Source organism: Nerophis lumbriciformis, linkage group LG18 (genome assembly GCF_033978685.3).
Source record: "Nerophis lumbriciformis linkage group LG18, RoL_Nlum_v2.1, whole genome shotgun sequence".
NCBI classification, from domain to species: Eukaryota; Metazoa; Chordata; class Actinopteri; order Syngnathiformes; family Syngnathidae; genus Nerophis; species Nerophis lumbriciformis.
Window position 1 is genome coordinate 36,701,494 of NC_084565.2, and position 15,599 is coordinate 36,717,092.

At 37.3% G+C, this 15,599-nt stretch overlaps 1 long non-coding RNA gene across 2 annotated transcripts; it reads left to right on the top strand.

The window, feature by feature from the left end:
- Positions 1-1,078: 1,078 nt before the first annotated feature.
- LOC133617899 (uncharacterized) lies at positions 1,079-8,607 on the top strand. 2 transcript variants are annotated; one of them, XR_012050961.1, is made up of 3 exons: positions 1,079-1,189; positions 4,037-4,155; positions 8,207-8,607. It is a non-coding gene; the product is annotated as an uncharacterized lncRNA (long non-coding RNA). The 2 variants fall into 2 exon arrangements; XR_009817082.2 differs by lacking the exon at positions 8,207-8,607 and adding an exon at positions 5,517-5,801.
- Positions 8,608-15,599: the final 6,992 nt, after the last annotated feature.

Sequence of the window (15,599 nt, forward strand, 5' to 3'; positions counted from 1 at the left end):
TGGGTTCAATCCCGGGCTCGGGATCTTTCTGTGTGGAGTTTGCATGTTCTCCCCGTGACTGCGTGGGTTCCCTCCGGGTACTCCGGCTTCCTCCCACCTCCAAAGACATGCACCTGGGGATAGGTTGATTGGCAACACTAAATTGGCCCTAGTGTGTGAATGTGAGTGTGAATGTTGTCTGTCTATCTGTGTTGGCCCTGCGATGAGGTGGCGACTTGTCCAGGGTGTACCCCGCCTTCCGCCCGATTGTAGCTGAGATAGGCTCCAGCGCCCCCCGCGACCCCGAAGGGATTAAGCGGTAGAAAATGGATGGATGGATATATATATATATATATATATATATATATATATATATATATATATATATATATATATATATATATATATATATATATATATATATATATATATATATATATAATGTATAATCTCCTCATGGTATCCATCCATCCATTTTCTACCGCTTGTCCCAAGATGAAGTACTTTATTGATGCACATTCTTGAGTTTGACACAGGTGATGTAGGCCAATTTATTCTGGGTACAACTCTACTATCACATCCCTTTTTTAACGTTTGCCACATATTTAATCATAGTACATATCTTTACAAAATGGATGGATGGATGGATGGTGTACCCTTCAACTGTACAGGGAATCTTGAAAAAATGCTTAAAAGTGAACAACTCGAAAAATAAGCAGTGTAATAAGTGCTTATTTGACTATGAATATGATGTACGTTCCTAATAAAGACTTTGCATCGTTACATTGACAAAACGTGCATGATTGAACGTACCTGTTCCCCGTGGTAGATGCAGTCTTCGAACCGACGACGGGGGCCAATTTCCGGCGAGATTTTGGGACCTAAATCCTCGTCGATCAGTTCGAGGATCAAGTCCCAGTCTGGCTCCATGGCGGCAAATGTAGTTGGAATTAGTTGAGTTGGTGTCGTCCGGCGAGGTTCGTCTATCCACTGGTCTGGCGACAGATCGTGGGGGGAGTGTTTAATGGACACCTAATAATAACGGATTCATTTTGCCTTTGATACGTCGCATAGACGTCACGTGATTGACTGGATGATTTTACTGGTTTTGGAGCGCGCCATTGGTTGGCCAGCAGGGGGCGGAGCCAGCACGTCATATGGCACGTCTATGTATCAGGACGTTCTGGGGGGAAATAACGATTTTAATTACGTAAGTACATTGAAAAAAAAAGTACTGAACTATGTGAAAGAACCTATTAAGTATATTTCCATGTCGAAAGTCGAGTTAGCTACAATGTTTGACACGCTGTTAGCGAGCTAACAAGCTAGCTTGTTCCCCATTCGGCTGCTAGCTAACTCAACCAATAAGCTACAATGTACTCCAAATGTGAAATATTGGTACAACGTTTGAAAACAACTCAATTCCTCCCACTTCCCATTTTTAGTTAAAGGCGATTCATTATTTGATTTATTTAGCTATTTGGTTGCAATTTTCGCCGTCGCCACTCGATGTCACCGAGTCGCCATTTTGGCTGTCATGCGGTGACGTGATGTCAGGGGAGGCAAATGAGGCAGTACCTCACATTGCCACCAGGGGGAGGGTAAAAAGCTTAACCGTGTATATATATATGTATATGTATGTATGTGTATATATATATATATATATATATATATATATATGTATGTATATATATATATACATATATATATGTGTATATATATATATGTATATATACATATATATGTATATATATATACACATATATATATATATATACATATATATGTATATATATATACACATATATATATATATACATACATATATATGTATATATATACATATATATGTATATATATATATGTATGTATATATATGTATATATACATATATATATATATGTATATATATATGTATATATATACATACATATATATATGTATATATATACATATATATATATGTATATATATACATATATATATGTATATATATATATACATATATATGTATATATATACATATATATATGTATATATATATATACATATATATGTATATATATACATATATATGTATATATATGTATATATATACATATATATGTGTATATATATACATATATATATGTATATATACACATATATGTATATGTATATATATACATATATATGTATATATACATATATATGTATATATATACACATATGTATGTATATACAAATATATATATATATATGATTATATATACATATATATGTATATATACATATATATGTATATATATATATACACACACATGTATGTATATATATATATACACACAAATGTATATGTATATATATATACACATAAATGTATATGTATATATATATATACACACAAATGTATATGTATATATATATACACATAAATGTATATGTATATATATATATACACATATATATGTATATATATATATACACATATATATATATGTATATATATATATACACACACATATATGTATATATATATATATATACTGCCTCGAAAGAAAATAATGTTTGCCTTGGTGCCCTTCTAACTTGCCTTGGTGCCTTAAAATATGAGCCCTCCTTTAAGGCAACAAAAAGTTTAAATTATATATATATATATATATATATATATATATATATATATATATATACGATTCAATATTTTACACCACGTTGACAGTATAACATTAAATGTAAAATGAATCAAATTAAATACAGTCCTTCTACAAAAAAAAAAATCCACTTTCTACCGCTTGTCCCTTTAAAAATTAAATGTAACTATAAGAGATCATGCAAATGAGAGTACAATTTTATATATACATATAAATAAATACAATAAATACAAAACTGGGCTTGTTTAAAACAACTTACTTTCAATTCTGTGATGATCCGTTGCCGGTATCAAAGTTTGTTTACGTTTTTAATTCACTTGTTGTTTAAGTTCTGTGTTCAGCACCCCTGTTTTGTGTTTCAGTTGCCATGACTGCAGATTGCTTTTACCTGCCTCTGATTAGTGTTCGGGACGCTCACCTGCTCCTGGGCACTAATCAGAGAGCTACTTATTCCACCCTCTCGCCTCACTTCATCTGGTGCTTTTGTTTGCTTACATGCAACAAGTTACGTTCTCGTTACTGCTCCAAGTCCGTGTTTTTAAATAGCATCCTTTTGGCTAAGCCATTCTTGTGTTCCGTGCCGTGGGCACCGCGCAGCATATTGTTGTCTGCATTTAAGAACAAATCATTCTTCTTACCTGCAAGCTGCTTCCTGACTTTCCTACGCATCTTGGAAAGACGACCTCCGGCATCGACATGCTGCGACATCGTAACAAATTCCTCCAATACAGATAAGAATTTAAGGGCTTTTCTGCTTTTTACCATCTTCTAAGATTGAATTCATAGCTTGAAATCATTAAACCAAATGTGAGAATTTTGGTTTTACTTTAACAAAGCAACTTGTGTGTATGAAAATTTAGCTTGCAATATAGTAATAATACTAATAATAATTTGTAGGTTGCTATATTTAATGAATATGCCAAATTTAATCTATTCTATAGTAAATGGGGACATAGCTATATCTATGCATAATATATGCAAAATGTTGACCAAATAACCACCATTTGTTATGTAGACCACAAGGAGGTGTTTTAAATGTAGAAGAAATTCACAATATGACCCTTTAAGTAAATGGAGCATGTTACTAGCCAGCTCTGGTAATGATGCATACATCACCCACTTCTTTTTGTTACATAATTATCTCAAATTTTCGATAAACCACATTCGCAGACATTTTCAGTCGAACTTTAATGAGCAAGGGTTGTGCCAAATCTATCTGTGGCCACAAATAAAGGAATGTATAAGAACTGCATTAATAGTGAAGCACTAATTATAAAGGAATGTATGAGAACTGCATTAATAAAGTAGCACAAATTACAATTGAGCTCAGACTGATTTGTTTGTATGCTCCCTCTTGTGTCTGTTTGTGATAAAATAATTGGATTTATCCCACCATAACTAAGTTGTTTTGGGTTTTCTATTTATAGCTCAGCTCTTTCGTCATCATCCTCTATGTCAAGTCCTGGCACATGCATGATTGGAAAGTACCATACCAGAATCTGTGCAAGGAGAGCAAAGGATGGAAAATCACTGATGCCACCACGAGGTGAGGCTAAACCCTGAGGGCGTTATGAGATCGACTGAAGTGTATTTTCTCAGTGAGGATTCTCAAGTTCCATTTATTAGAAAGTAACCACTTATGACAGTAAATCAATAAAACCTATGTGGATATGGGTTGTGTCACTGCCTATTTCGTTCTCAATATGCTGATACGGCTGTCATCATGGCAATGTGAAACATATGGAGACAGCCAAATCACATAATAAAATAATTCCTCATTCGTGTAGCCTATAGGCATTTATTGGTAAAGTGTTTCCTCTTTAGTTTTGGGTGTACATTAAGCTGCTAACTAAGCATGCTCCTACTTATTTTCACCAGTATGACCATTGCTAGCGTTGGTTGTTGTTGGGATTAGTCTTTGTTTTCTGATAGCACTGGCAATAACCATATGATTGCCATTTGTTGTGATATTTTACGCAGGCATAACATACACTATATTGCCAAAAGTATTTGGCCACCCATCCAAATGATGAGAATCAGGTGTCCTAATCACTTGGCCCTGTGTATAAAATCAAGCACTTAGGCATGGAGACTGTTTCTTCAAACATCTGTGAAAGAATGGGCCGCTCTCAGTGATTTCCAGCGTGGAACTGTCATAGCGTGCCACCTGTGCAACAAATCCAGTTGTGAAATTTCCTCGCTCCTAAATATTACAAAGTTAACTGTATTATAAGAAAATGGAAGAGTTTGGGACCAACAACAACAACTCAGCCACCAAGTGGTAGGCCACGTAAACTGACAGAGGGGTCAGCGCATAGTGCAAAGACTTTCTGCACAGTCAGTTGCTACAGAGCTCCAAACTTCATGTGACCTTCCAATTAGCACAGGTACAGTACGCAGAGAGCTTCATGGAATGGATTTCCATGGCCGAGCAGCTGCATTTAAGCCATACATCACCAAGTCCAATGCAAAGCGTGGGATGCAGTGGTGTAAAGCACGTCGCCACTGGACTCTAGAGCAGTGGAGACGCCTTCTCTGGAGTGATGAATCACGCTTTTCCAACTGGCAATCTGATAGACCAGTCTGGGTTTTTAGGTTGCCAGAACGCTACATTTTGGACTGCATTTTGCCAAGTGTGAAATTTGGTGGAGGAGGAATTATGGTGTGGGGTTGGTTTTTCAGGAGTTGGGCTTGGCCCCTTAGTTCCAGTGAAAGGAACTTTGAATGCTCCAGGATACCAAAACATTTTGGACAATTCCATGGGATGGCACTTCAAGTTCATATGTGAATAAAGGCAGGTGCCCAAATACTTTTGGCAATAGTGTACTTCTTCCAGAAAATGGCTTAATTTCTGTGTAAAATGTGTTGGTTAGAGATTTGTTATTGACAAAACGCTTGTCTATTCAGCTATTACGGTCCCAGCACCTCAACTCCTCCTAAGAGGCAGTGGAAGTTTGAAGTTCCTTGGCATAGCCCAGTCGATCGAGCTGGATTCGACTGCGTATCTGGCAACCTCAGTCAGAGAGGGAAGGAGGGACTCCAGAATTTTGACCGTGATTGCAGTACCATTTCTGGCCACATTATTACATATGGCTCCTTTTTTTAAAAGTTGAATATAAACAAAAATGATGGTCTTTGGAACATGCACATCTAGTACACAATTACAGATACAGTTGGATGGAGTGGATATCAAAGGAGTCAATGAAATAAAATTTCTGAGTGTGCATGATCAAATCAACTGGAAATCACATAATCGTATACAAACCAAGGTGTCATAATAAAGTGCTGAATAAAGTCAAACACATTTTGGATCACAAAACACTCCGCAGTCTATACTGTTCAATAGTTACCATGTCTAACCTACTGAGCAGAGCTTTGGGCCAAGCCAATGCACTTTATTTATATAGCACATTTCAAAAAACAAACGTTTCACAAAGTGTTGCAGGATAAAGCTAAGGAGAGTTAATTGTAAAACACATATGACTAAAATAATAAATACATAAAAGAAAAGAAAATCACTGAACTTTCATGCTGGTTTAAAAGCCATTTAAATTTGAACTTTACAGCACAGATAAGAACGAAATTTCGTTACATAAGCTCATGGTAGTGCAGGATAAAAAAGCAATAAGGTGCATACATAAATAAATATTTATTTCACATGCGTCCACGTTTATGGATGTATGTTATATTGTCTTTTTTATTCCAGCAAGTTAATCCATTTTGGGGGGAGTTGAGGGGATAATTTAATTATGATGCGTTTAAGAGTCTTACGGCCTGAGGGAAGAAGCTGTTACAGAACCTGGAGGTTCTGCTTCGGAGGCTGCCGAACCTCTTTCTAGAGTCCAGCAGTGAAAACAGTCCTTGGTGGGGGTGGGAGGAGTCTTTGCAGATTTTCTGTGCCCTGGTCAGGCAGCGGCTTTTTGCAATCTCCTGGATAGGAGGAAACGTGATTTAAAACTCATTAAAGAGGCCTTTCGAATATCCGAATATCATTACCATGAATTGATTTACGTGGACCCTGACTTAAACAAGTTGAAAAACTTATTCGGGTGATACCATTTAGTGGTCAATTGTACGGAATATGTACTGTACTTTGCAATCTACTAATAAAAGTTTCAATAAATCAATCAAGGGGGATATTGTTCCAAAGTTTTGGATCCACAGCAAACAAAAAGGCACGATCCCCTCTAGATTTTAAGCGGGTTTTTGGAACAAGAATAAATTAATCAGATGACCTCAGAGACTTTGGGAGAGGTGTAGATTTTTAAAAGGTCTGACATATATTTTGGCGGCAGAGGGGTTAGTGCGTCTGCCTCACAATACGAAGGTGCTCAGTAGTCTGGGGTTCAATCCCAGGCTCGGGATCTTTCTGTGTGGAGTTTGCATGTTCTCCCCGTGACTGCGTGGGTTCCCACCGGGTACTCCGGCTTCCTCCGACCTCCAAAAACATGCACCTGGGGATAGGTTGATTGGCAACACTAAATTGGCCCTAGAGTGTGAATGTTGTCTGTCTATCTGTGTTGGCCCTGCGATGAGGTGGCGACTTGTCCAGGGTGTACCCCGCCTTCCGCCCGATTGTAGCTGAGATAGGCTCCAGCGCCCCCCGCGACCCCGAAGGGAATAAGCGGTAGAAAATGGATGGATGGATGGATATATTTTGGCGCTAATTTAAAAACGACAACATTTTAAAATTAATTCTAAAATGAACTGGGAGCCAGTAAAGGGATGCTAAAATGGGGCTAACGTGCTAATGTTTCTTTGTGCCAGTTAAAAGGCGAGCAGCAGCTGCAATCAAGCGATTGAGGCCTGGTTCATTTCAAAACAAAGTGAGTTGCAGCAGTCCGAAAGGGATAAAATAAAAGCATGGATTACAAAACAGGCCCAGGGCATAATACTACCACCACCATGCTTTACGGTAGGAATGGTGTTCCTGGGCTTAATTGTAGACATGATTGCCTGTACACAGTATGGCGACATGCTAGTTGAGCCGCTACCAAGGATATATTTCACCACAGATTACATTTGAATAATTAAAGATGCAAACTTCTAACCCACATTTCCACTGCTTGATGCTGTGCTCATTCATGTTTATGGTGTTTTAATGTTTAGGAGAAGTGCTGTAAAGAAAATTTTAAAAACATACTGCTGTGGCGGTCATGAAAAATTATTTTAATGGCGCTCGCCATTTTGTTATGGTCAGACGGCATCTGCGCATACAGTAGATGCCACTTCCTACGATATCCTGAATTTCTTGAGTAAGAAGGAAAAGGAAAATGCAGAATTTGTAATTGTATTTGTTTTATTTCAGATCCAACTTGAACATAAATAAATATATACTTTAAGTATAACAATGCCACGATCAAAGGAGTTCAACGTTCAATTTAGGGCAAAGAAGAAAATAAGTAATAGAAAGAAATGTTTTTAAGTAGGCAGCAATCAAATTTCCCAGGGTCCTGAGGACTTACTCCAGTCGTCTTTTGCTATATCGCGCTTCAAACATTGCAGCTGCAATACATCAGTTGAAAAAATATAGGTATATACTGTATATCATATGTATTACAGTGCAGTATTTTTCTCATTTTCTTTCTTTCACCAAGGAGGACTCCCATTTCCAGGTAAAGGGTGAACACTGTTAACAAAAACAGGCGGCTAATCTTGGCACTCCTGTATCTTCATTGCGACAATCAAGATGACCAATTTTTGATGGAGTTCACCTTCATCTCCTGCCTCATCAATAACCCATCTCCACCTAAGGTGAGCCTTCAACGCAAGCAATATCAAAAGACAAGAATGCAGGAGAAAGCGATGGTGTGTCGATGTCTTGATCTGTGTGGCAGCAAGCAGGGGACAATTTAAAAACTTTTTTTATTTTTATTAATACACACGTCAACTTTGCAATTTTAATGTTGATGGTGTGCATTTACTGTATTAGAAAAAAGACTGAAAGTTAATGCTAGGAGAAAACTTGTTTATTTCAAATATTTTCTTTAAATATACATTGAGGCTATAAAGTGTGTTTTATCCGATTAATCGAACAACCTAATCAATAGATTACTCGATTATTAAAATAACCACTATATACATTGTATTACTACATCATGTTATCACCACCATGCGCCTGTCCATTATTGAATAACCACTATATACATTGTATTACTACATCATGTTATCACCACCATGCACCTGTCCATTATTGTGTGGTGATAACGTTGGCCCAAGCCATCCATGTATACATCAGGTATAACTTGTCAAAGTTCATAGATGTGAAATAAGGCATCGGTGTACACAGGCCTGAATTCGACTCTTACTGTGCTGTTGTTTACCAGTTTGATTTTCTCAAAAAAGAAGACCTCAGGCTCGCACGGCTTGTCTTGGACTTTCAACTCGTTCCCGTTGTACATCTGCTTGAGAACGACAGTCCTCTCGGAGTTGTCATCCGGGAATCTCAGCCAGCCGTAGATCAAGTAGGTGGCCGCTTTTTTCACGCTGAAGATGTGGTATTGTCCTGGTTCGTTGCTCTCTGAGGGAGGAAGAACAAATCTTCAGCAACTCACAAGACGTCGATCATGAGGGAAGCTAAAAATGAGAGGGACACTTACTTTGTAGCGTGCACGTTAAGTTGACTTTTGCCTGGCTGCTTGGTGGTCCTTCGTCCTAGAGACACACTTGGTTACAAAGACATCATCTCCGTAGCACTTATGAAGACAGCTAAGTCACAAAATATTCGTTTTAGCTAGCTAGTTGTGTGCCCAGTAACCAGTAATTTATAATCAGCAAATGTGCCGTTGAGTGTCTGCACTGTCTAGAGCTCGGCAGTGTAATCATGTAATACTCTTCCATATCAGTAGGTGGCAGCAGGTAGTACTTTGTGGACACCGTCTGCTCCACACGCTGTAAGTCTTTGCTGTCGTCCACCATTCTGTTTTTGTGTACTTTGCAGCCAGTTCAGTTTTAGTTTAATTTTGCATAATCATCCCTAAGCTTCAATGGCATTTCTTAGTGGCACTCACCTTTTTGTTTATTTTTGGTTTAAGCATTAGATACCTTTTTACCTGCACGCTGTCGTCTGCATATTGTGATCACAACAAACATCTACAAAGCAATTATCTACCTGCTTCCACCTACTGATACAGAAGAGTATTACACGGTTACACTGCCAAGCTCCAGACAGCGCAGACACTCAACAACGGCACATTTGCTGGTAATCACTGGTTTGCAAAAAATATTTTTAAATTGAAATGAAATGACATGATCTCCCGCGGCACACCAGACAATATCTCACAGTGGTAGAAAAACACTGCGTTAAGACATCAATTTTAAAATGCATAAAAGAACTGTAAAACAAAGATTTACACCTTTTTTAAAAACACAGGCATTGTGCAAACTTCTCACGCTGTCTGTCCCTCAGGATATAACGGAAAGCTGCAAATGGAAGTAGTTCAGAGAGTTTCAGTTTTGTCTGCAATACATTCCTTGTAAGAGAGGCAGCAATGCCAAAAGATCTTTTGCCAAATTCAGTCCGTACATGAGTACCAGTGAAAACATACAAATTGTTACAACGTAATGCATAAGAGCTGGTTATTCTTTGTAACAAGGTACACAAGTATGGAGGCATTAAACCTAAAAGAGCCTTATGAATGATAGTCAGACAATTTTTTTCAATCTGCCTGCACTCAATGAAGATAAGTCTGATTTCATGTACAGTTGACAGTGGTGGGTGACACTACGACAGCCAGTAACAAATCTTAGTGCTGTGTGAAAAACAGTGTCCAAAGACAGTACGCATTTAAATGAAGCACTAAAATAAAGCACGTCTTCATAATCAATTACGGACAAGATAGTCGCTGTCAACAATTTATTTTTGACTTTAAGAGAGAAGCCGATTTTATTTGTAAAACTAAATCAATTTCAAGTCTGAAATACACTGTGCATTTATGTGGGAAATATTTAAAGTATTCGCAGTTATTGGTCTGTGAATAGTGGTATTGCTCTTTTACCCCAAATACTGTACGGCATGGCGTAGTGGGTAGAGCAACCGTGTCAGAAACCTAAGGGTTGCAGGTTCGCTCCCCGCCTCTTACCATCCAAAAATCGCTGCCGTTGTGTCCTTGGGCGGCACACTTCACCCTTTGCCCCCGGTGCCACTCACACCGGTGAATTGAATGATGAATGATAGGTGGTGGTCGGAGGGGCCGTTGGCGCAAATTGCAGCCACGCTTCCGTCAGTCTACCCCAGGGCAGCTGTGGCTATGAAAGTAGCTTACCACCACCAGGTGTGAATGAGTGATGGGTTCTACATGTTAAGCGACTTTGGGTACTTAGAAAAGCGCTATATAAATCCCAGGTATTATTAAATCCCAGGTATTATTACGTTGTTCGTAACTCGCAGCTTAGCTAACGCTAGCATCCTACTAAATACTACGTTTGCAACTGAATAAGACAGGCTTTGATTCAAACTTACCAAGATAAAAATGCTGTGGACACACCAACATTAAGTTAAAAGGGATGTTTGATCCTCTCACGGCTGCGATCCAGGCTATATGGTCTCATTATGAGTGCACTAACACAACTTCCCGAGCTTTGTTTCAACGCTGGAAAGCACACATTAATTTTCCCAATCCTTTTTTCCTCTGAATTGATGATGCATGTTTGCGCCATGTTTTGAACTTGCTAAAGAAAAAACTCAACTTTAGGACCGAGGCGTGCCTTCAGCCATGTATATAAGCTATTCAGAGGCCAGGAAGAACCACAATGCATTGCGTTTCCACGTCACACTTTCAATCCCTATTAGGTTTGTACGGTATACCAGTATTAGTATAGTACTGCGATACTAATCATTTTCGGTACGATACCGTCTCTGTAACGTACCAGTCCCCCCCGCGTCAACATTGCTGGTTTTACGAGCAGAGGAGCATGTTCGGCGGCACACAATCACAGAGTGCTTACAAGCAGACACAGTGTGTAGACATAACAGGGAGAACAGGCGCCTTTTGGCTTAAAAACTAACGACAAAGGTGAAGTATAACACTGAAACGCCCTCCGGGAGAGGTGCTTTAAGACATGCGGCTAACGTCCATCCGCCATCGACAGTGTTTTAGCTACATCTAAATCACTAATCTTAGCCTCTATGGCCACAAATTAAGTAAGTTTCTTACAAGTATCATCCCTGCAGGACGAGGAATTGCTAAACATGCTTCACTACACACCGTAGCTCACCAGCATCACAATGTAAACAAACGCCATGAGTGGATCTACACCTAACATCCACTGTAATGATATCAAGTACAGGCACGTATCTAGTCGATACTACTATGATTGAGTCGATATTTTTTGGCATCACATCTTTTGTTTTATTTTTTAAATGTATATTATGTTTATAAACTCAGGAAATATGTTCCTGGACACATGAAGACTTTGAATATGACCAATGTATGATCTTGTAACTACTTGGTATCGGATTGATATCCAAATTTGTGGTATCATCCAAAACTAATGTAAAGTATCAAACAACAGAAGAATGAGTGATTATTACATTTGAACAGAAGTGTAGACAGAACATGTTAAAAGAGAAAGTAAGCAGAACTTAACAGTAAATGAACAAGTAAAAATTCATTTTCTACCACTTGTCCTCAATAATGTTGACAAAATAATGATAAATGACACAATACGTTATTGCATATGTCAGCAGACTAATTAGGAGCCTTTGTTTACTTACTACTAAAAGACAAGATGTTTAGTATTTTCACTATTTTTTAAGGACTTAACTGCAATAAGAAAAACATATGTTTAATGTACCCTAAGATTTTTTTGTTAAAATAAAGCCAATAATGCAATTTCTTTGTGGTCCCCTTTATTTAGAAAAATACCGAAATAATTTTAGTACCGGTACCAAAATATTTGTATAGTTACAACACTAATCCCTATACATATTGCGCAGAAGCTGAAAAACTGTCGGGTCGATGTCGTTCTCCCATTCCATGTCAACACTAATTTGAGTCCAAACGACAAAAGTAAACAAAAATTCCCAATTGTAAAACTTAACAAAGCTCAAAGTATATATCGTATACTTTGTTTTATTGCAATATTACAAAACAATTTTAGTAAAAGTGTTTTAGGTTTGCATTTGCATTGCCATGGAAAAAGGTCTCACCTTGCACATGTGATGGATGAGGACGACTAATGTGCCTCCCAGCACCAGTCCTCCCATCACAGCTGCTGCATATTTGAGGGCACGTCCCTGTCTGACCCCTGTAGAGCCAGGAACCTCTGGGGCCACAACCACCTTGACCAGGGTCTGCTGCTCTTCTCTTCCGTGTGGTCTCTCCATTAGTGTCAGCAAAGAGTCCTTGTTGTGTTTGGCACATGTGCTCATGCTCATTATAAAGCTATAGTCACACCCACTTTTGCTCCTTGAGCAATAAAAGAAATAGAAAGGAAGACGCAGTCCACCCACGCGAAACGAGTCTCATAAAATGCAACAATACTACAAAGGGACTACCCATGTTTACTTTTAGTAATTGACTCAAGGACAGTGGGGTGCTATTTTTATCAGCTGAATTACAAGACATAGTTTGGTGCAGCAGTGATGGAGAGTGGAGGCACACAATAATAATAGAATATCCTTTGACTGGGAACCACTATTTGTTTTGGCTAGTTCACTAGTGTCTTAGATTGTGTATTCATTTAGCTGTTCTAACTAGTAACTAACTGATAAAGGTAACTAAAAGAGACAATTCCTGAAGGAATTGCGACTGAATTCTCAAATGCTGAAGTTGAAGTGAAATGCTGACAGAATGTAGTATGAATGTTTGAATGGTTTGAATGTTGAAGAGCTGACGCTGAACTGTAATGCGAATAGAATGTAGGGTGAACGTTGACATCACCATGTTAGATCCTTACAGGGAGGATATGTTGGACAATAACTTTAATACGTTTAGTTTTGGAGGCCATCTGAACTTTGAGGCTTATGTCCAATGTTGAAACGCTGAAATGGTTTGAATGTTGAAGAGTTTGAATTTCCAGGAAATCCGGAATTCAGTTTGGAACTTGGGAAAGTGTTAGTTTGAATGTCCAGGATGAGTGGAATGGGTTGATGTTGGAATGGTCTGAATATGTTGATAATGTTGTCGATGTTAGATCTGTGTTGTTGTTGTTGGGGACAAGTGTTGTAAATTAGCTTTGGCTACAAACACTATGATGCATACATTAGATAACTGTTTCAGATATCTATGTTTATATATATATATATATATATATATATATATATATATATATATATATATATATATATATATATATATATATATATATATATATATATATATATATATATATATATATATATATATATATATATATATATATATATATATATATATATATATATATATATATATATATATATATATATATATATATATATATATATATATATATATATATATATATATATATATATATATATATATATATATATATATATATATATATATATATATATATATATATATATATATATATATATATATATATATATATATATATATATATATATATATATATATATATATATGTGTGTGTGTGTGTGTGTGTGTGTGTGGGAATTGTGCAATTTGGAAAAATGTCCCATTCATTTCAATGGGAACTTCCTGGGAATTTGGGAATTTGGGGAGAAGCGGGATTTTTTTGAAAATGATTAGGAGCATGGATGTCCTAAATGAGCTGAATTGGCTGGTGTTAGAATTGTTTAAATCGGGCAAGATTTGATTTTTGACTTGTATTAAGGATCCCCATTAGCTGGTTGCCACAACAACCCACTAGTCTTCCTTGGGTCCACAAACTCAATACAATTACAAGTAAAAGCATATAATTATAACTACACGATACAGAAAAAAAAATAAGCATCAACAAGCAAAGAATTTACAGTCGCAGAATAATAATTACTATATAAATATAACTACACAATACAAAACCAAACAAAAATCATCAACAAGCAAACTAATTTATAGACTCGGATAAAATATTACTGTCCTTTTAGCGTCATCAGCGTTCCTGTTATGTAACCCTGTACACTTTGTCTAATCTTGAACGGGTTTGGCTGAAAACAGTTTCGTTGTACTTGTTGCAGTGACATTAAAGACCTATCCTACCCTATCATATCCTTTTAAAAACCTGTTTTCTTTAAATGCCGGTCTGAATTTAAGGCAGGTTATTCCAGAGCGATACATGTCTATAAATAAGATTTCCGCAAAGCATTCTTCCTGGGACGACTGAGTACAAAATGCCACTCACTAGACGCCCTGGTATCATGATTATATATCGAGCTACTGTAAACTATTTGGGCCATGAGAAAAGCAGGAGTTTTACTACTGGTTACTGATTTGAACAATTTTAGAGTATTAGCAGACAATTTGTTCTGCACTGTTAGCCAGGAAAGAGAAGCATGCATTTGGTTAAAGTTAAAGTTAAAGTACCAATGATTGTCACACACACACTAGGTGTGGCGAAATTATTCTCTGCATTTGACCCATCACCCTTGATCACCCCCTGGGAGGTGAGGGGAGCAGTGGGCAGCAGCGGTGGCTGCGCCCGGGAATCATTTTGGTGATTAACATTTGGTGATTAACATTGGTTCTTAGTGAACAACCCTGAACCAACCTTGCTGCCCTATTCTGGACAATCTGGAGTTTACTGATCTCACCACTTGCAGCAGACGCCCAGACTGTAGAACAATAGTCCAGATGACACAAGACTAAACTCTTAACAATCTGACAAAGAAGTGGTCGATCAACAAGAAATGTTGAAGTAGTAAATGGTCCTAAACTATTTCGTGAAAAAATCTGGAATTTTTTTGCACTTGGAAAAAGACTAGTTTAAATTGCCAGAATGGTGGAATATGTTGAAGGTGGAAATGGTGGAAGTTTGAAAAATGGCCAATTCATTTTGAATGGGTAAAATGCAAAAAAAAAAGAAGGAATTATGGGAAATCCG